General features: G+C 45.1%; 1 protein-coding gene and 1 long non-coding RNA gene across 11 annotated transcripts in view; one reads left to right on the top strand and one right to left on the bottom strand.

The window, feature by feature from the left end:
* Window positions 1-20,513, top strand: part of PKNOX2 (PBX/knotted 1 homeobox 2) — an 88,140-nt gene that overhangs the window by 24,509 nt on the left and 43,118 nt on the right. The window lies entirely within an intron of this gene.
* The window catches only part of LOC310885206, a 38,503-nt gene that overhangs the window by 16,746 nt on the left and 1,244 nt on the right, over window positions 1-20,513 (bottom strand). Inside the window, exon 2 of the long non-coding RNA XR_014574598.1 lies at window positions 1-20,513. This exon is cut by the window's left edge and continues 16,746 nt beyond it. This is a non-coding gene — a long non-coding RNA (uncharacterized lncRNA).

Genomic DNA, 20,513 nt, shown 5'->3' with positions numbered 1-20,513 from the left:
TTGGGGAGAAAATGCTTTAATCTGGGAATGATGGGGATTGTTGAGGGCATAGCAATCAGAGAAAAACTGGAATTATTGCTATCGTGATTGAGTAGAAAAAGCCAAAAACTCCACCAAAATGCAGTGCCCAGGGAGGAATTAGAGAAAAAACACAAATGTTTGATAAAGAAGACAAAAACCAGCATTGAGACAACTTTTTTTTGCCATGTGAACAAGGATTTCTTGTTGCATGAATATGCTTTATCTTTCTGTGTAATAATGGAACTCGTGAGAAGTCTGTATCCTTCAGGTTTTCAGTGCTGCACCAGATCCCCTGCGTGCTATTCCCATTCCCAGCCCGGGACTACTTGCCCTTGCTCCTTCTAAGAGATGAAACGAGAGAAAGTGCATTTAAAAACACATATAAGTTTATAAACTGCATTTAACAACACATGCAAGTTTTTCTTTTAAAAATAATCCTGAGTGACCTTCAAGCCTTAAATTTCATCGTCTTCCAGTGAAGTGCACACCGTGGGATTTTTTCCTAAAACAAAAAGTCATTTTTAGGGGTGCAGCCTTTGGAAAACTCTGCCAGCCTGTCAGCATCCCTAAATGGCTGAAGAGCATTGAAAACTTGGCAGAAAGTGCAAAACTGGGGTTTGCTGGGGTTGGCTGCCAGAGGAGCACCCAGGAGGCACCCAGGCTTGCAAAAGTCCAGGCTGGCGTTGCTGTCCTGCACGTGCAGAAATAAAGCCGTGTCCGTGGCGGTGCTCGCCGGGGCAAGGAGCACTTTACTGCTGTACCTGCACGGAGCTCCACCGTGTGCACCAAAGCTCCCCCATTTGCCATAAATCTGCAATCCTGGCTTTGGAAAGCATGAAAGATGTTGATGGCAAAAAAATTGTGGCTGTAGCACTTTGCACCGGACAGAGCTGATGCAGCCAAGATGCTGCAAAGTTACCCCCTGCTGCCCAAAGCCCCTGCAATAAATAACCCCTTTGTGCACCCAGAAGGGGAAAGCACAACATCGACCAAGTGGGACCTCCGCTCGGTCGAGATTTTTGCTGTGTCCTTTCAGGGCTCCTTGCCGTCCAGCGACCGCCTGGGCAGCAGAGCTGTGCCCCGCGACGGATTCATCCTCCTCCTCCTTTTGCAAACATCCTCACCCCTCTGGCACCCCTCCAACTTGCAGCTTTCATCCCCCCTTATTTCTGATGAGGTTACCGGTGCCTGCACTTTTCCACCTCCATGGAAGTGCCCAGAAAACAAACAACCTCTTTTTGCATGTGCACCGCTTTGCTTCACCGGCAGAGCATGCAGAGGGAAAACAGTTGGGATGGTTTTTTGCAGGACAGCTCTGGTAGCACCTTTTTATGGCTTTTTCTTTCCTGGAAACACGAGTATCAGCTCAATCAGAAGCATAATTTGGATTTTATTTTGGGTGGGCTGCCGGGAGCAGTTGCAAGAATACTTCAGCGCAGAGCAAAGGCAAACCTGATAGTGCAGGGACTGACCAGCTGGAAGAGCAGAAATCCCCAATTGCTGAAAATCCTGAGGTGACACAGTGTGACTGAAGAGCTGAAATCCCTAATTATGGAAAATTGGGAAGTGAAATGGCGTGACCTTGCTTGCGCACTGGTGCGGTTCACCGGGATGAGTGAGCAGACGGCCAGGGATGCTCAGTAACTTGGCTGCACCAAAAGCAGGACAGACCTGGTGGCCATCAATCCCCAACTTTTGTTAGGCATCCCTCATTAAGCACAGAGCTTGTGCAGCCGCACGTTCACACCTCCTCAGCCCAAATCATGTCAGTTTTGCACTCACCTGCACAAAAAAGAAGCTTGGTGGGGTTGCAGAGCATCCAGCTCAGGTGCGCCAAGGGAGTGATGAGAAATGAGACCTTGCTGATATTTCTGTCAAACATCACTTTTTTTTAAAGTGCAGAAAATACAGAATTAAAGAGCAGATGATGGAATTTCATAATATGAGGTTTGGTTTCCTTTTTTTTTTTTTTTCCTGGGTGTGTTTGTGGGGGGGTAAAGGGGTAAAGAATGTGTGTGTGTTAAGAAATAACTGGGCTCAATGAACGTGCCCTGGAGTGTCTGCCGTCACTGCCACAGTTTGGTGCTTACAGGTGTAAAAAACACTAGAAACACAAACCTTGGGGTTTTATTATGAGTTTGGAAACTCAGAATACTTTGTTGTTGTTGTTATTGTTGTTGTTTTTAAGTGCCACTGAGGACAGCTATCTGTTGGGAGAAATTCCTAAGGATTTGGTTGATTTTGGATTGGCTAGAAGCCTTTGAACAAGACTGAATATACCTCAAAAAGAAAAAAAAAAAAAGAGTATTTAACAGCCAAGCCATGCATTTGGTCCAGAAATTATGAGCAGATCCCCTTGGTTTGTGTTTTGCAAGAAATCTGGGGAAGACAGCCAAATTTGTATTGCTGAACTTGTGCACCAAGTCTGTGTGCTGAGTTAAAGCATGGCAGCGAACGCATTTAGGGAAAAAAAGCAGGAACAGGGCTCGGGGTCTGGGGGAGGCAAAGTGACTGAAAGGCATGTCTGGAGCACGCAGGCAGCATGATGCAGACACACTGGGGCTGCCCTGAGCTCCAGAGCCAGGAGCGGGTCGGATGTTTTGGGATCTGAGATGTGCCAAAAAGCATCTCTGCTTTTTTCAGCTATTTCAGTCAAGCTGAGAAAAAATACTGCTGCCTCGAGAAGTGGCACTGTGACACCCTGTGGACTCATCCCCAAGCAGCTGGCAGTCTCGGGAGACATACAGATTTACATTTTTTTAATGGTTGTATGAAAATGGCGTCACAGCTTTGCTTCTATCCAGAGTCCTTGCGTCAGTCCCAGCTATTTTTGGTGTCCTCCTTGGTCCAATCCTAGCCAGCATCCCTGGTTTGATTTCACTGGGGTCCTTGGTTCAGTGCCAGCCAGATCCATCCTTGCTTTGATCCTAGCCAGATCTTTGGATTGATTTTAACCAGCAACTTTGGTTCAGTCCTGGACAGTATCTTTGGATCAATCCCAGCTGGGGTCTCCTGTTTTAGCTAACTTAGCCATCATTTTCTGTTTGCTTTTAGTTTGGTCAGTTTGGTCCTAGCCAGCTTCCTTGCTTTGACCCTAGTGAGCATCTTTGGTTCGAATGCAGCTAGTAGCATCCTCGGTTTGAAAATAGCCAGCACCCAGGGCTTGATGCTCACATCCTCGACTTAATCGTGCCCAGTGTCCTCGCTTTGGTCCTGCCCAGCATCCCCAGCTTGGTATCAGCCAGCATCCCCATATGATCCTTGCCAGAATCCTTCGTTTAAATTTAACACAATTTCAAGCTTAGCACTAAAGCTATGTTTCTGCCTGCCACGTCAGGGGCATGCAGCCGACGCACCCAGCTCCTCCAAGCCCTCTCGGTTGTGCTGCTTCCCTCATTAGCCTGCTTTTGCTGCAGCGGGATTTGGGTTTGGCTGGGTCATTCAGCTTCGAAGGGACATGAGCCTGTTGTGAAAAAAGCAAGGGGAAAAAAGGGGGATAAGAGACTCAATCCATTCCTAAAGCATCAGCAAGAGAGCTGAATTGGGGCATTTCCCCTGCCCATTCCCATTTTTCCAATGTTTTTTCACAGCTGTCCTTGTCCTGACAGACCTGAGTCCAGCTGCCTGGGCTGGGTGAGCAGAAATGCAGGTGTGTGCTTGCTCACTCCATGCTCGCTTCTCATCCTAACCCTTGCCCGGCATTAATGCGCAGGGGATCATAGTGACGGCTGCCACTGGTCTTGCCCATTTGTTTTTCCTGCCTCGAAGAGCTCAAAATACAAAGAAAAAAGGCTGAGCAAAGAAAAAAAAAACACACCTCATTTTGCATCAGCGAGTGAGAAATTGGGATGAGAAGGCCCAGCTCCTCAACAGAGCTGCAGCATTTGCAACAACTCCGAGACAGCTTGGGCCAAGCACATGTAATCGTGGATTTGCAGTGCGTGCTAAGCGATGCAAAAGCCATTCTGCTCACTCCATCTGGGGCATGCAGCCCTCTCCTCCCTGCTGCCTTTGGAGGTGGCTGCAAACTGTCTGCATGTTCTGCATGCACAGATAATTAAGTTGCATTTCTGCACATTGCTTACTGTTCCCCTGAACCAGCAGCCCTTCCCTGGGGAGTAATCTTGGGGTTTTGCAAGCCTCCTCACAGCACTTTCTTCATTATGCTTGGGTAACAATTTTAATTTTGCTATTATTAAACCTTCCCAGACGCTGCCTTATTATGTGCCTTTGAGCTGAAATTCCTGGATTGGGGACTCACATCTGGGCTTGTTCTGCAGATGCTTGTTCTCCTGTACAAAGGAGCAGACATTAAAGCCCGACATTGACGCGATTTTCCCCAGCTCCCCGGGATGTGCCTGCACAGGCCGGTGCGGGCACACCATCCCTTGGGAAAAGGGGCTTGGCACAAAGAGGAACCCAAAAACTTAATTTCATCCGAGGCAGGAACCGAGATGAGGTTTGGCTTTTCAGGTTGTACCCTGAACAAAAAAATAAAATAAAACCATCAGGGGGTTTTGCAGCAAAGCTGGGGATGCTGTGGCCACTCGCTGGGTGCACGTCTGCTCTTTCTCCCTGAGCTCATTTTGCCCTGGGGGGGTCCCAGTCCCCCTCACTGAGCTGCCAGGTGGGGAGAGGTGGATTTTGCAGCTTTTGCATATTTTTGCAATGAGATGCAAAACAAACAAACAAACAAAAAAAACAAACCAAACCCCAGCTCCTCTGGCAAGCTGCAGGGCGGGAGCTCTGCTTTCTGGGTTTTCCACCCCAGACCTCCAGGAGCATCACTTGTGCGTCTGGGAGCATGGGTGCAAACACTTGTGCATGCACAGGAGGACTTGGAGCAAAATATATATGGTTTTGTGTGCTAAGACACATGCATGATCTCGGCAAGGCAGGGAGGTGCACTCCTAGAGAGAGACACGTGCAGCTGTAGCCCCCCATATGCAGATCTCCTGATTTACACACAAACACACTCAATAACTTTCTTTTCTTCCCATTATCTCTAACCCATATACTCCAGGAAGTTTAATTTGTTCTCGCTAGTAATCACCATTAAATAGAAATTGTCTTTTTCTGTGTAAACACGTCATTAGTGAAGCTGGTTTCTGCAGGGTCCAGATTCCATTTTTATTAAAATGAAACACTTTTCGGCTCCTTACTGTGTCCGGAGATGAACAGTATAATTTTAACCCGTTGGGTTGGCCACAGATAATTGCGCCGGCATTTGATTGGGGCGATTAGGGAAATATCCTCTTTTCATGCAGAAGAATTTGCATTTTTCCCCTACTTCTCTAAAGCTAAGTCATGCTTTCGTACACAGCCAGTTTTAATGAGCATTATAAATCCTAATGAATATATTTTCATGTTCATTTTATTGGCTTGTTTTTATTACTGAAGGTCTGAAAAACAGGTCCGGTTAAAAACTGATGAAATGACTGCGCAGCTTGGGTTGCTAAAAGGCACCATATTTCTGCTCCTTTTCCTTCCTTTTAATGGGGATAGCGGTGAATAAGGGAAACCTCTTTTTGCAACCAGAAATATCCATTACAAGACTGGATTATTTTGGAGCACCAAAAGCTTTTGCCTTCTCGATGCAGTATCTCCCTGGAACAAAGTGTGTGCGGGGGAGTGGGAAGAGTTGGGGAAAAAAAGTGTGATTTTGGGCCCAGGGTGAGGGCTTCGAAGGACTCTCAGGGTTGCAATCTGGCATCATCCTTTTTGAACGAGGGCAAATAAATCAGAGAGGCCAACATATTTTGCCTTATGGTCCTATCCCCTTTAATCCCTCCATGTGCCTTTTTTGTGTCAGATTTGCCCCAAATCTGCTTTCTGCAGCCCTTCCCCTGTGCCAGAGTGACCTCTCGGCTCTTGTCGCGCTGCCTCTGTCTCTCATCAGGTACCTCTTTGAAAAGACGCTTTTTCCCCAAAATACCCCATAAAAAGAATGAAGCTCATGTGTTCATAAATCCATGTATAATATACATATAGGCAGTAATAATACACATATATGAATACATATAGAATACATATTATTATACATTATAATAAATACTGCAAAGAATGAAGGTCACATACATAAATGCATATATATAATACGCATATGTATGTACAAATAAATGCATATATACAAATGTATATTCTTATTACTTTACTTTATAATATGTGTAAAAATATTTCCCTTGTGTATATATATAATGTGTATAGATATACATTTACATATTTATGGGAATAAGGTGACCTTGTGGCCTCTCCCTTCCCGTCCTATCTGCAACAACCAGACCTTGATTTTTTTGGCTGTGGCACTAAAAACAATGCAAATCCATTACCAAGATGCTCCAGACAGGATACAGACCATTTGCAGTGCTTAGTTGGGCTCTGAATATGGCGTTTCCCGTTCCCATGCTACCCAGAAAATAGCATTTTCGGCTGGGGGGCACAAATCTCCCCAAAGCCAGCTCTCGACATCTTCTAGATGCAGAATCACCGGTGTTTTCTCGCTGCTGCACTGGGCAGCCATGGCTCGGTGACGCCGGTGCTGGGAGCCCATGTGAGCACGGCTTCACTTCCCCTTGCAGGCAGTGATTTTGGGTTATTTATTTAAAATCCCAGCCCCAAGGAGCATGGCCGGAGCCGAGGCTGAGCCACCTCACACTGTTTGCACAAGACCACTGGGGAACAGCGAGGGATTATGGGGAAGCGTCTCAGCGAAGCTGATTTCAAGCTTTTTTTCACCAAACTGCTCCAACAAGCCTGCTTTATAAAGATTTTTTTTTTCATGCGGACAGACCTCCTCTCCCTGCTGGGAATTTTTTGGGAAAAAACCTTTCTTTTTGTGCATCGAGGCGCTGCTGCCCTTAAACTGCTCTTGCCTGCCTGGTTCCCGCTGTGGCCAGAACCTCGTTTCTGCTCCAAACTGGGGGCTTTGGGGGATTTTGCTGCACAAGGAAGGTGTCACCTGGGTAAGTAAATTCCTGCGGTTGCTTCTGAGCCCAGCAGAGCATCCCACTAACAGCTACAAATCATCAAACTGCCCCCAAACAGAGCTTTTCCTCCTCAAATTGCAACAAGACTGTGACCTTTTTTCTCTAGACAAATTAAATGATGAAAAAAAAAAAGCCAACACTTTTTTTTAAAACAAACAAACAAACAAACAAACCACAAAACAATTGTAAATAGTCATTTGTGGAAACAGCAGGGTGCTCTCACCTGGAGTTTTGTAACCATGACTGGGGGCATTTAAAAAACATCATTTCAGCTCAGCCCGAATTTTGCAGAAATCTTAACCTGCTTTATGGATGGTGAAACCAATTCAACACTTCCAGCACAAATGCCTGCATGGATGAGCCCGTGGCCCTTCTGTTCAATGGTGCAAAGGTCCAGGCAAAATTACAAATAAAAAAATGCAAACAGACATTGCACTGCAAAGTCAAAAACACACACTTCCCACACACAGTACAGTATATTGCATTGGAAATTTGCAAAAATGCAAGCAAGTCCTGCTTTGCAGTTTCAAAGTCCTGCAAAGAAGCACATTGCATTGCACTGCAAAAAGAGCAAGCAAAAAATACAAGCGCATTGCATTGCATTGCAAAAAGGAGTATGTGCAGTGCATTTCATTGAAAAAGCCTGCAAACCCATTGCAAAAATGTGTTGCAAAATCTGCAAATTTTCATCTTCTTGCAAGTGCCAGAATAGAGCCGATTTATTGCAGTCAACAACAAATTAGTTCCGGTAAGTCTGTGTTTTTCTGAAGAGAGGAGAGAATTCCCTCTTCTGTTTCACCTTTGGAAACTCAAGTTTAATGATGGGAATCTTTCTTTGCACAGAGGATTAACCATGCCCCCTTTTAATTCATAATCCTTTTATTACTGTTTAGCTTTTGTTATGCGACCTGCTGCCTATCCTTTGGCTTGTGATCCAAATTTGTCACCTTATTATGAAGCCAAAAATGGTTTGTTTTCCTTTGAGCATGGTGTTTCTCCAGCTGGGGCTGAGCAGCTTTGCTGAAACCACCCCAAAGTTGTTTCTGTGTTTTAATAAAGCTGGCGGCTGAAAATGCTCAAAGCCATTGATGTTGCAGGTGCCGCTGGAAAAGTGGCTGCACTTGCTGAGCATCAGTGGTGCTGAAGCCTCATTGTCATAATTTAACAATTGTTAAGTGCTTGTGGTGTATTTTGAGCAAAGAACACCAAGTGTTATGAGTGGGTTTCCGGTTGAGAGGAAAGCGATGAATGAAAAACCCTCACATTGCATCTCTCGGGATGGCACCCACAATCCGGGGATTTTTTTTTATTTTTATTTTTATTTTTAATTGTCTATGAAACTCTAAATGGTTTTGGGAAACATCCAGCAGTAGGAAAATATCTGTAAGGCAAAAAGGGATGTTGAATCCTGCTGGATGGGTTGCGCAAAGCTCAGGTTCCTGCTCCAAAAACCCCCAAATGCCGATGCAAGACTGCGTTTTAAGGACCGAAATTAGTGCAAGGTTAATTCTGATATTTTCAAACTCTGGAGTTTATGTTCCCATGGCAACCAGTATTTTTATCCTCTTCGTTCTGCGCCCTTGTGCGATTGAGCCGTCGGGGAATATCTTGCCTCCCGAGACCCATGAAGGTGTTGGGGTCGAGTCAGAAAAAATAAATACATCCCTGCCTGCCAAAAAGGGCAGGAATTTCCAACACATCCCCTTTGCAGACAGCAGGAAATCATCACTATCGAGCTGCTTTTACCCTGCAAAGTCTTGTTGCTACTTGTATCTACTCACCAATGCTGGAGTGGTGCAAAAAGATTGGTTTTTACCCATTTCTCCTAATCTTTCAAAGCTCACCTCTGCAGCTTGTTGCGTTTTTTCCTGCGGAGACAAGTGGATGTCTCTTTGCTTACAGCTGCTGGTGAACACAAAAGTTAAAGTGGTGTTGGGTAAAAAAGTGGCCAAGTAACCAAAACTGAGGGGTTTCATTCTTTTGCTTTTTTTTTTTTTTTTGATGAAAAGATGTGCTGTAGTTAGGGTCACCTAGTTGAGTTGTCTGTGTTGCAAAAGCAACAGGAGTTAGAGATTCCCGAAAAATCCCTACGGGCAGTGAAAATGGAAAAGAGGGATTTTCAGAATTTTGCATATTTGGAGTTTTGCGTGGCCGTTTCCATAGGAACAAAGGTCCGCAGGTGGGGGGAGATGGAAAAGGAGACAGAAAAGAAGTTTTTAAGCTGAGAAGAAGCTTAAAACCACAAGATTTGGCTCAAAACCAAACCAAAACAAAACAAAAAAACAGCGATGGGAATTTCACCCAAAAGCAATGCCAGGAATTTGAGCAAAATTCTGCAGCCAGACCTTGTGGTCTGTGGCTGAGTATTCCATGTTCTTCTGCTAATTTTTGAACCCTATCCATATTAATTAATTTTTAATATTAACATTCTTTTTCCTGAGATGGGAGGTTTCTATCATGCAATCCACGACGCTGAATTAAGTAAATTAAAGGCAGTTTCATGCTGTATTTTTCTCTCAACTGAATCAAACAATGCTGTTGGCATAGAAACAGCCTTTTGTGAAAAGGTCACCTGCAAGGAGGGTGTTTTAGGTGTAATTCAAGGAGATTAGAGGGGATTAGGGTATGCTCATATATATATTTTTATAGAGAGAGAGAGCATATGTATCATAGCATGCATATATATGTATGCATTTGTCCTCATGTGTGCATGCATTTCCCTATATATATATATATGTGCATTTCTTTAAGGAAATATGATAAAGGAGCAATATCCAACTGAGCTGGAAGGTTTGGTAAATTAAAAAGTCTGTGATAAAGGTTTTATTTCCCCTTTTCTTTTCTTTTCTTTTTTTTTTTTTCCCCTCACATGTGGCAGGGCGATATCTACTCGAAGCGCTTCTCCTCTGTGTTTTTGCGCTTGGCTTTAATTAAACCTCAGGCAGGGCTGGAAAAATGTGGCGAGACGAGATAATTGCGCTATTCCCCGCGCGGGGCTTGGTGCCATGGAGGGAAAAAGCAAGGAGGAGAAATTTGGGGACAATGCTGTCAAGCCAGGGAGGTGATCGAGGATAGCAGAGCTGTGAGCTTTGGGCCAAACAACTTGCTTGATAGCCCAAAAACTCTAAAACTGCCAGCTTTCGTCCCATTTTGCAATGCTGCATTTTTCCAGTGAATGGGAAAAATCAGTAAAATTGATTTAATTAATTTATTTATTTATTGAGACGACCAGCCTGGATTGCTTTTCTTTGCTGTTTTTTTTTTTTGTTTTTGGCAAGGAATTTTAAAGGTGAGATCACTGGAAAATGGCTTTTATATAGGATAGCCCCCATGTGTGTGTCCCCTGCAGCTCCTGCTGCTGTCTTCCCCCCATATCCCCTAAACTGGTGCCAATGGGAGGGCGGTCCAGTGTTGCAAAATGAAGCATAAATCTTACAAAAAGAAAATGCAAAGGCGAAGTAATATTATTTTTCCAGGGTTTTCTCCAGTATTAAGTCCCTTTAACAAAATGCAGTGCGTTGAAAATAGCCGTGCCTGGTGGCTTCCTGCACCCACCTTCTGCTGGGTCCCTGTTGGGTTGTAATAGGAGAGAGAGGCACTGGAAATGTGGAAATAGCTGGGAAAAAAAAGGGTTCAGAAAGACTATAATAACAAAACCTCCATTTCTCATCTCTTCCTGCATATCTGTAACAGACCATGGTAGCAAACATTTGGTTCAGATTAGTTTTTGGTGATTACAGCTTGTCAGAAAATATTGTTTGCATCCTGCAGGAAATATTATGTTTTAACTTTGTTTTCATTCCAAGAAGTCAAAATATTGATTTTTCATTTTTTCAGGGTAAAATTCCAAAAGCGATTTCTGTTTGGACACATGGAAGCAAAAACTATCAGATCTGTCTGCAGACATGAAATGTTTTGACATTTTAAAATGTTAGTTTCAAATTGACATTTCAACTTAAAATAGCATTAAAATGGCATGGAGTGAAGCTGTTGATTCAAACAAAAATTAAATTTCATCGAGGCATTTTAGAACTTAACATTTTTCTCCATTCTGAACTCATGCTTTGGAGAAAGGAACATTTATTGCTGTTGATGCTCTTTCTGCCTTCAGAGGATGCCAGATGGGGAAAAATACAATGTTTCACCCTAGTTTTGCTTTCAAATAATCCCAGCCCCACTATTTGCCATTTTGGACCAAAAAAAAAAAAAAAGAGCTTTCCCCATGCTAAGCTAGCGAGACATTGGAATGAATCAAATGGCATCATAGGGATTTATTCATTGAAATTTTGCCTTTGGGGTTTGCAATCTTGCCTCAAGATTTTGCCTTTTTCCCCCTGGAGGAACTTGCTCTGCAGATGGATGGGGACAGCTTTTGATTTCCTGGGGTGGCAGTGGGGGCTCTTCCATTGGACATCTTTCGACTTGCCCCCTTTGGCAGGGAAAAAAAAGCAAGGAGTTTTTTTTTCTACCTACGTGCAATATTGGATACATCACCGCATATTCCTCTGAGTGAAAAAAATATGCCGAAATAAGTCAACTGAAAAAAAACCAAACATGAAATAACACTTGTATTTATTCCCATGTTGGTTGGTGGCCAAATACCATCGCCCGCCGGCTTTGGAGGTGGGCTGCATCTATTCAGCTGGGAGCAGCTGTGTAGGAGATTAGCCAATAATATCTCAACAGAGAGTAGAAAAGCTACAGTGAACCTCAAATCGCTTTTGCTCTTATTTATCCAAGTGCCTGCAGTTCCCATTTCAAGGTAAATAAAACGGGGACAAACACCAGAGTCGAAAAACAAGCTGTGTCCAGCGCAGGTGGCCATACGGAAAGTGCATCAGGCAGCGGGTTGGCTTCCATGGGTATGCAATTAATTAGTTGGCTGCATTTCCAATTCAGTTGTGGTTGTCATTTTGTTTTGTTTTTTTTTTTAGGTCCTATTTTGGGGCAGGTGCATCTGGAGGTTGGAGGGAAAGCAGACATCAGAAGTCCTGCATGTATGGGAGGGATTTGTAGATCATAGAATCACAGAATCTTGGAATATCCCGAGTCAGAGGGGACCCACAAGGGTCTTCAAGTCCATCTCCTGGCTCCATATAGGACCACCCAAAACAAACAGACCCTATGTCTTAAAGCGTTGTCCAAATGCCTCTTGAACTCTGACAGGCTCGATTCTGTGACCCTGGGGAGCCTGTCCCAGTGCCCGACCACCTCTGGGTGCAGAACCTTTCCCTAACCCCCAGCCTGACCCTCCCCTGTCCCAGCTCCATGCCGTTCCCTCGGGTCCTGTCGCTGTCCCCAGAGAGCAGAGCTCAGCGCCTGCCCCTCCGCTCCCCTCGTGAGGGAGCTGCAGGCCGCCATGAGGCCTCCCCTCGGCCTGCTCTGCTCGGGGCTGAACAAACCCAGGGACCTCAGCCGCTCCTCACACGTCTTCCCCTCCAGACCCTTCACTATCTTTTTAGCCCTCCTTTGGGCACTCTCTAGTAGTTTTATGTCCTTTTCATACTGTGGTGCCCAAACCTGCACACAGTGCCTGAGGTGAGGCCTCACCAGGCAGAGCACAGCCGGACAGTCCCTTCCCTTGGCGCCAGCTAGCAGCGCCGTGCCTGAGGCACCCCAGGGTGCGGTTGGCCCTTTTGGCTGCCAGATCATGGTGATTTGGGTGTTTTCCCTGGCGCCAATGGAGGGGTTGGGGCAGAGTGCTCTCTTCAGTGTGGCAGTGACAAGGAGGAGTCATGTTGTGGGTTGATGTGGTGTTGGTTAGAGAAAGGGCATTTCTGAATGCGAAAAAGTGATGAGCACCATGTGTCTGCAGCCAGAGATGTTGTAAGAAGGTTTTGCTTCTTCTCATGGTTCTTCCATCACCCCAACAAAGAAATGCAGAAAAATGCTTTGGGGGCACTGTTTTTGGAATTTCTAGTGGTGCCGCTTGGTATCTCTTAAGTGAAGGGAAATCCATGCTTTTCCCTGAAAGTCTCATTTTTGCCCACCAACTCCTTCTCCTAGACAACTCCTCTTCCAATAGAACAAAAACAACAACAACAACAAAACTTTGGAAACAGACAGCTCCTCTTCTTTCCACAAGTTAGGACAAGGAAATATTGAACAGAGAGGAGATTTCAGCTTTGGGAAAATTTCCATCTCCACCGGGTCCCTCAGTGGCTTTTTTGAAAAGATCCTCTCAAGTTTGACCAGAATTGATGGCCAAGGCTACAACCGCAGAGTGCTGTTTCCAGCCTAAATTGCCAAACGAGGTGATAAATAGTCTCTTTGGGGGGATTTCTTTTAATATCTGAAGTCACTTTATAGCAGTATTTGATTTTTATGGCAGTCTTTGGGCAGTTGGTTTGAGTCACGCTTCTGTGTAGCATAGCCACTGACACAGGATCAGCTCTTCTCAGAAGGGTCAGTGCGTTACTAATTGCTGCTGTTTAATAAATGCACAAAGAAATCTACATCCAGAAGTTGCTCACAACCATGCTTTGTTACTCTAGGCATGTGGGAAGCAGATAATCAATTTTCAAGAACTTTCAAGAATTTGCCTTTTTTCTTGTTTGGAATTTGACTAAAAATAGAGCAATTCTCAACTTCTATGGAAATAAAAGTACAGAATGATGATGATCTGGGAACATCCTAACATGAAGTTTCTGGAGTGTTACACTGCTAAATGTGAACTTTATAGCTTCCACTCATTTTCTTTGAATACTAATAACTAACAAACGCGGATCAACACCGATTAACGGGTCAACAGTGTGGGTTAACACCACACCAAACACTCTGCAGGGTAAACGCCTCATCAGCACTTATGCTCAAATTGCCAGATTTCTTTCTGATGGAAAAAATCCTGAAAATATACATTTTACCATGAGAAATGCCAGATTTCCTGGAACTGGATTTTTATTGAAAGATTTCTGTGGGTTTTTTTTTGGTGTGCACTGACTGCAGACATCAGTAATAACACCTTGCACTGAGGCGCACATAGCACATGCAGCTCAAATCTATCACAGGCTTACTGCAGGCTATTAATAGTTTATTAACTCTGTTTAAACTCTGCCTGAATGTTACTGGTGTGCCAAGTGTCTCTGCATAGAAATTATGAAGAAAAGAGCTTTTTTATAGAATTACAGAATGTGTCAGGGCATGTTTGCAACTGTGCCGTGCCCTGCATAGCCACATTTCTGAAAATAATGGTGTGCATATAGTATTTGTGAAGAACTGGGGATGTTGTCCTTCTTTTTGTAAGAACTGAAGTGTCACCAAAAAGAAATGCTTCCTGAAAGCTCATTTCAAGAGTTGTTTCTTGCTGAGCCAACCCAAAACCTGGGGTTTTGCATGTGCAACAAAAAGCAGGCTGAGGTTTGCATTTGCTGCTGCTTATATTGGAGTGACTCAGGTAACAGGAGATTGATCAGCCCCAAACTTCACAAATTCATTCCCATAAGAAGGAAAGAGAAGTTTTTCCAGCCCACTCCTGCCTATGGGGAAATAAAAGTTTGGGGAAGGGATTACAGATGACAAAAAAATTCTGCCACTGGAAGAGTGGTGGGAACCTATAGTTTATATTTGCTGTCGTTGCTAATCCTCACCCATGGGGATCCCATCATTTGATCTCAAGCACTCCCTTCCTGCCAAACATGGAAAAAATACATTCTTTTTTCATCTCCCCACTTCACTTTGCTGTGATGTTTCTTTGTCTTCTGCCAGTCCCCGGGTATTGAGAGTCAAGCCAGGACATTAATATTGATGCAGACCTCAGTTATTAGGAGCCGCATTTCTGAGTGTGCCAGCAGCATATAAATACTATTACTGGGTAATTAGTGAGCATCAAGCTGAGTTTGGATCTAGCAGGGCTTAGTGTCCTACTTTTGTGGGGTTTTTCTGCATGGAGTTGTTGGGGTTTTGCCCCCAGTAGGAGCTGAAGGCTGGGTGGAAATCCCAGCTTGGGAGCACCTGGTTGTTCAGTGAAATGGGAAGAAGCAAAACAGAGGTAAACATGGAAGGAAAAAACCTTCCAGGGTTTTTCATTTTTGAAAACCTTGTGTATTTGAAGTGCAAAGTCATTTCCGAGTTTCTTATTCAAATTTTCCCATTTTTTTGTTTGCTTCTATCCCTTCTTCCCGGAATGGGGTTTCTTGGTTTGTATTTTCTCCTCCTGTGCCATGTTTTAATTTTGCTCCTGCAGTCTTGTAAAGTTTGAGAAGGCTTCAGCATCGCCAAAGGGCAAATGCAGCACTGCTGCTCAGCAGCTTGCTGAGGGCCAGAAATGTTGCAGATCTCCCAGCCTCCCAGAACAGCAACCATCTCATGCTTAAAAAAAAAAATGCAATGGGGAAAAATAACAATTAATTCTTGGGGGGGGGGGGGGGGGAGGAGTAACATCCAAAACATCTGGGTTATGTTGGATCTGAAAAATAGGTGCTCCTTGCGTTTCCTCGCTCTCCAGCCTTTTCTAGACTGGGGACACCCTTTTATTTTACCCTCTCCTCCACTTCCTTCCGCCCAGCATATTCAGGAAGGGTTTTTCCACCCAAATGGAGACAAGGAGGCAACACAGGTCCATGTCTCCGTCCCCAGATCCTTCGCTTTATCCCACACTGGTGCTGTTACCAGCTTCTACTGAAACACTGTGTGAATAATTCAGGGGCATTTTACATCTTTTATAGCTCTGAACTTCGACTAAAAGGAGTTTCGAGATGGTGCTGCCTGTGCAATAAAGTATGAATGTGGCTGAAGGCGAAAAACCTCAATCTTGCATGAGTGAAAAGGGACATGGATGGGGGGGGTGACAGCAGCGGGTGCTGGGGAAGCCTCTGAATGCTGAGAGCTCTTAGAAGTGGTTTAACACATTATTTTCATGTGTTGACATGGGTGAAAGGGCATTCGCTTGCAGGCTGGAAAGCACAGCTTGGCCCCAGTGTTTCCCTGACTGGGACTGTCAAGGGAAGTGGGGAGGTTTGGGCTTTGTCATTCCCGTGGGGAGCCAGCGGGGAAGTCAGGGCGGTGCGCTGCGTGGGGTGAATCGCTGCGGCTCAAAGCTCCAGGGGACAAAGCCACCTTCCTGCTCTGCTCCGGGCCACCCCATGTTACCACCCCCCTGGTTTTTGCAGCTCAGTCGCTGCTGTTCTCTAGTGTTGGGTTTCCTTCTCCATGGGGTGTTTGAGCCAAATCTTACTGTTTTAAGGACTCTTCATTGTTTGAGGCTTTTAATACAGTTGCTGGGGGCGAACAGGAGAGGTGCAGCCTCATTAGCAGCGTGCTAATGGGTGCACACGTCCATGTCCCCTGCTTTGGGATGCTAGCACAGGACTTTTCCTTCAGGGGCTGGCTGCAGCCCTGGGGCCATGTAAGCACCAACATGTGGCCTTTGGCAGGCATCTGCATCAAGAAGCTGGAAGGATTTAAAATTCCTAACTAATTTCTTTTCCATAAAACAAATGAATCTTCAGAAGGGCCTTTTGTCGCAGCTGCTAAGCCATTAAATTTATCTGAGTCGTTTACAATTTGTGATGGGACTGTTAATGGCCTGATATGGGGATCAACATCACTTAAAGACATGGAAGTTGGTTTCTTCATTCCCCCTCCCCCCCCCTTTTTTTTTGTTGTTGTTGTTTTCTCTTTTTTCCTTTTGGTTTTTAAGTTGCTTCTGGATTTGCCCCAGAGACACAAAGCTGTGTTTGGAAAACGTCAGCTCTGTGTCCACAGCCCCTTTGTCACGCCAGGGCTGCTCGGGCTGAAAGCACAAACCACAGCCCACCCAGGGGGATGTGCCGCCCTGCTACTACTTACTGCTTCAAAGTACCTGTCCGTGATATGAAACATGCCATAAAATGAATATATTCCAGATGTCCCTACAAACTCCCATCGGCTTCGCCATCCACCTGAAGGCGGCTGATGTGGTGAGGCTTCTCAGCATCCGTCGCCTTGTTTGCATGGGGCTTCACTGCCCAAATGCATGGGCTGGTGGCTTGTTCGGCATCCCTGTGGCTAGCAGGGCAGTGGAGGGGGCTAGCTGGCCTGCAAGGTGATGGAGTGATCTCCCTTCTTTGGATCAGGGAAAGGGGTCTCCATCCTTAGGTTTCGGTGAGATCTTCATCCTCGTGGACACAGGGAACCTCTCCTTGGAAGGTCTGCATTCACACTTTAGGGAGGGTCTCCATCTTTGGAGTTTGGGGAGTCTCCGTCCTCAGGGCTGGGAGGGCCCACATCCTGGGTTTTGAGGATCTCCACTTTTGTAGTTGGGGGGAGTTGCCATCCTGGGAGCCAGGTGTACTTCTGTCCTTGGGGTGAGGAGGATCTTTATCCTTGGTTTTTGTGGTGCTCCATCCTTGGAGCTGAGGGATCTTTACCTTCAGAGTTGGGGGACCTTTTTCTTTGGGTTACAGGGATCTTCTTCCCTGAGGTTGCTAGAGTTGCTTTGTCCTTGGAGTTATCAGATCTCCATCCTCAGAGACAGATGTCCATCCTTGGATCCATCCTTGGACGATCTCCATACATGGGGATGGTGGCAGTGGTGGGATCTCCATCGCTGAAGGTTCTCCCTGCTCAGGGTTGGGGGATCTCCAGCCATGGAGGCATCTCCATGCTCAGAGGACCTCCGTCCTAGATCCTGGACAAAACCAGGACCCATTGCTTCCTCCATACAACACCCACCTTGCATGAGAGCCATGGGTGCCTGGCCAGGCTCCTGCCCTTGGGCAGCTGCAGTTTTGGTATGCCGTGAACCTGTATCTGTGCGCGGTGCCTACTTTGCAGCCAGCTTAGCAACCACAACCTTTGTTTAAAAGCAACACAGAAAACACACAGGGCAAATGTTTGGTGTTGGATGGGGGTATTTTCAGAAGACAGGACAACAATTTCCTTGGTACCCTCAGTATTAGGGCCCAGTTGGCTGGAAGGACCGTTTAAAAGCTGGAATACTGGTGGTGTGGAAGGCAGTGAAATAGGTACAAAGCTAGAATTATTATTCATAGCTAATACATTGCATGGCACTAATTAATTTTTAAAGAGACTCACTGGGGACCTCATTGCTAAAACATGATGTTTTCTCCTCCGGCACCATAACTGTTAACTCAAAACAAAGCAGAAGAAAGGAAGATGAACCTCAGCGCCCACGATACAGCATCGGAGCCGCCCACTTGTGAAGGGGATTTCTCCAATGGCCAAATCCTGCCACCGGGGTTGGGCCAAGGTCGACCAGCTACACCCCTCCAAGGGGATTTTTTTGGGGGCTGAGTCAAATCCAGCTTCCCTGAAGTGCAGAAATGTCACCTTAGCTGAGAGCATGCTCGAGCAAAGGGAAGAGCTATTTTTGGCTCTGCTCTCACCTGTCTCGCTTTAACCGAGCATGGCTTTCCTGAATATTTTTAGCCGTGTTTTATTACCAGTCTTGCAAGCCCCAAACCAGGGGATCATAGCATTGCACAGTTACTTGCCCATAGACAAGTTATTTTATTCAAATACTCTTTGGGAGTGCTAAGAACAGACTTCCCTGAACATACTTGTCACTGGCATCTAGCAGAAATCAACATCCAAATATATTTATCTGACATTTCCCATCAGGTGATGTGTGGAGTATTGCTCCTAACACAGCCAAAGTTGTAAATGCTTTATCTTTGTGTTTAACTATTCTTTTTATCAGGCTGGACACTTTTCTCACCATCCCCTTGAGTCTACCTATTAATTCCAGCACTTCCACTTTTCATCAGGGTGCATTCCTCCAAAAGAATGAGAATTTATCAAGCTTCTGCAAAACTGTTTAAAAAAACCATCAAATTTGATGGTTCTATTTCCACCCCCATGTTTATCTTTTCATTTAAAAATTAGGAAATTTGGTGGCTTAGGCCAAATCTTCCCTGCTAATGTCCAGAGCAGGTGATACCAGGGTCTGGTCTGAACTGGACTGGGGGCAAGGAATTATAACTGCAACATTGCAATATTATTATTTTTTGTTGTCGAGGGGAGGCTTTGTTGGATGCTGGTAGCAGCCCCAGGGTCATAGAGTGCTGCAATCACAAACACCCCCAGACGGGGTGATTTCTGTTTCCATATGGAAAAGGGATGTGGCATCTGGTTTCACTCCCAGCAGCTGGCAGCTTGAAGCCTGTGTTTTGCGTGGTGTGGAGTAAAGAGAAAATAAAGTGTCGAATTGTTTGGCATTATCAAGGATTTCTGCTCCCCAGGACTCCTGCATAAAGAGATGGAAATTTTAGCTGCTGGAGCCAAGAAACACACAGAAGTATATGAATTTATTACATTTTATCTCATTCCCCTGCAAACAGCGCTGGAAATGTCAAAAGATCATCTATTGTTTCATCATTTATAAAGAATTTTTGTTTTCTAGTTGTAATTTCTTTGATGCATGGCTGAGGGGAAAGGAAAGAAATTGGAGCAGGAGACGGCAGGTTGAATGTGCAGTTTGTCTGGCCGCAAAGCTACATGCATTTAAATTTCTCACATCCCAGTTTTTAATTTAACAAATGTAATTAAGGATGGGGTAGGTACTCGGATTATTCATTTACTCCAGATGGAAAAATTAAATTGAATGCAAATTCTGTAATCAGACATGAAGTTGAGAATGTCGGACGTGATGGGGAAGCGTCAGCACATTAATCGGACCACTTTCCCTAAACAGCCCCCAAATCTAGAGCCAGGGATTATTTGAATAATTGAGCTGGCATTTGATAAGATATCTGATTGCTGATATCTCCTTAAGATGGAGCCCTAATTGTAATTCTCCATCAAGAAGGATTAATCTGCGTAACAGAGTGCGCTGGGAATAGTGCAGTGTCAGGCTGCCTCACTTGAGTTTTGGTCTTTTATCGAGGGCTGCCATTCCCAGTAAGTGTGCCAAAATGATTTATCACTTCTCCTGGTACACTATACGTGAGATGGGAGGCCAACAGATATCATGGCTTGGCCGTGGGATTTCAAGGCTGCCTGAGTCCCAGTAGTGTTGCTCATAGCCTTGGGTGTTGGGGCTGCATTTTGGAGGTGCCTCCCATCCTTGCAGAGGGATTTCCTCAAGAGTTGCACCAATGTTTTAATGTCCATACTGAAGACTGCCTTCGCTTCCCTCTTCGTGGTGCAATTAAACCCTTAGTTACCTGCGAAACAGAGAAACAAGGAGAATTGCCCCCATCTTCAGAAGACCATGGACTTTGGATGTCCAAAAATCAAGACGTTGGACCATGACTCTGGCCACTATGCTGGTCATCTGATGGGTCACAGCCATCGGAAAGCTGTTGGGAGTGGATGGACATTGACTCCCAACTCAGCCTTGGCTGGGGTAGCAAGAGGAGTTTCTCCTCAGTCTGGTGGCAGACACCCAGTCACAATCATGGATTTCTTTTCTTGCATTTCCTCAGCAATTATGTATTCACTTCAGAGAAATAGCATTTCTGTAGTCTTCTTCACGACTTGCAGCGTTTGTTCCTCTTGAAACAAGACATGGCAGGACAGGGAGGTTGGGGCAGAATTTGCTTCTTAAATCCCACACCATGGCAGATA

Source organism: Anser anser (genome assembly GCF_964211835.1).
Source record: "Anser anser genome assembly, chromosome: 22".
NCBI lineage: Eukaryota > Metazoa > Chordata > Aves > Anseriformes > Anatidae > Anser > Anser anser.
This window is presented reverse-complemented; position numbering and strand designations above follow the sequence as displayed.